Source organism: Tupaia chinensis, unplaced genomic scaffold (assembly GCF_000334495.1).
Source record: "Tupaia chinensis unplaced genomic scaffold, TupChi_1.0 Scaffold000523_1, whole genome shotgun sequence".
Taxonomy (NCBI): domain Eukaryota; kingdom Metazoa; phylum Chordata; class Mammalia; order Scandentia; family Tupaiidae; genus Tupaia; species Tupaia belangeri.
This window is the reverse complement of record NW_006160036.1, coordinates 1,613,050-1,614,890: the sequence shown is the minus strand read 5'-3', so window position 1 is coordinate 1,614,890 and position 1,841 is coordinate 1,613,050.

Sequence of the window (1,841 nt, the reverse complement as noted above, 5' to 3'; positions counted from 1 at the left end):
AGCGCAGAGGGCGAGGAGAGGGGCGTGTTGGGGCGGGGCGGGGGCGGGACCTGGCTCGAGCGGCGACAGAAAGCGAGACCCGCTGGGTGGGGGGATCCATAAGTCCGTTCTCCGCTTGGGATGAAACGTCGCTGCAGCGCAGTTTTACCCCCACAGTAAAGCTGATGTCTAACAGGGTATCATTAGCTACTTTGTCTGACGTTTGGGAGAAATGAATGAGCTAGCTAATGTAAACAGTGTGTCCCACGTGGGGGCCCAGTTCCTCCTGTTATTATGCTGGTGACTGGCTAAAGACCTCTTTTTTTTTTTTTTTTTTTTTAAGTTTATTTCTTACGTGAGAGTGAGAAGAAGACAAACACTCTTTTATTTATTTATTTATTTTGGAGAGGTTTTTGCTATAGGGTGCGTTCGCTGGCCAGACAGAGAGACAGAAAAGATTTTTGCTATAGGGTGCATGCGCTCGCCAGAGAGACAGAGACAGACAGAAAGCGAGAAATCACGCCCAGGGGGGATGACCACGCGGCAATCCCTTCTCCTCCATTCTCCTCTTGGGCACTCATGCACACGCGCCCGGCGTGAGTTTAAGCCGCGACTTGAACCACGGTCGACTACATGGGAGTCCAGCATCATAGCCATTACGCTAATTGCTGGTCCCAAGATAAGTACTGTTAACAGGGTCCCATGTGTGATCTCCTCAGCCTTCCCAGCTAGTGAGGATCATGGGGCCTGGATGTTCATCAACTGGGGGACCCAAGCCAGATCTTCTTATGGGTCCAGCTTCACTTGAGCAGTATCTAACCAGTGCACCATCCAGCCAGGTGTTTAGTTTTTTAAAATACTAACACCCCTACTTTTCTTCTTACAAAAGTGGTTTTCTGGGACTAGCAGATGGCATAATGATTATGTGGCTGGACTCCCACATAGTCAACCATAGCTTGAGTCCCAGATCCAGCGGCTTAAAACTCAGAGGGGGAGGGGGAGGACCAGCAGTTGGTGTAATAGCTACGTCACTGGGCTCCCATGTAGTCAACCATGGTTCGAGTCCTGGACATTCGGTGGACACCGGGTGCGTGTGCGTGCGTGCCCAAGATTCCGAAAGGAGATGGGATTGCTGTGTGGCCTCCCCCCCAGGGGGTGATTTCTCACTTTCTGTCTTTCTTTCTGTCTTTCTGGCAAGCCCATGCACCCTATAGTAAAAACCTCTCATAAACAAACTCAAAGAGTGGGAGGGCTGGGGGGGAACACCAACAGGTGGTATGGTGGTTAAGGCACTGGACTCCCACATGACTGACCACGGTTCAAGTCTCAGACGTGATGGCTTCCTTTCTCACATTCCCTCCCTCTTTCTCTGATTAAATTTTAAAATAATAAATTCAAAATAATGCTTAAAAAAATAAATAAACTCACCCCAGTTGCGTGTGCATGCCTGCCAAAGACCCTGAAAGCAGAATGGAGAAGGGATTGTGGCATGGTCATACTCTCCCCCCCAAGGAGGGGGGTGATATCTTGCTTTCTGTCTCTTTCTTTCTGGCGAGCACATGTGTCCTATAACAAAAATCTCTCTCTCTCTCTAGAAATTTTTTTTTCTTTTTAGTTGTTTACTATAGAGCACTGCAATGGCTGGGAGAAAATGATAAATCATCTCCTGGGGGAAGGGTCAGGTCACAATCCTTTCTCTCTTTTCTCCTCTTGGGATCCTGGGCACGCATGTGCAAAAGCTCAGCATGTTTTTTAAGCTGCCATGTCTAGGACTTGAACATGCAGTTGGTCATGTGGGATCCAGCTGCCTTAACCACCAGGCATGGCTGATCCACAAAAGTGGCTTTGTTAAACCACTGAAT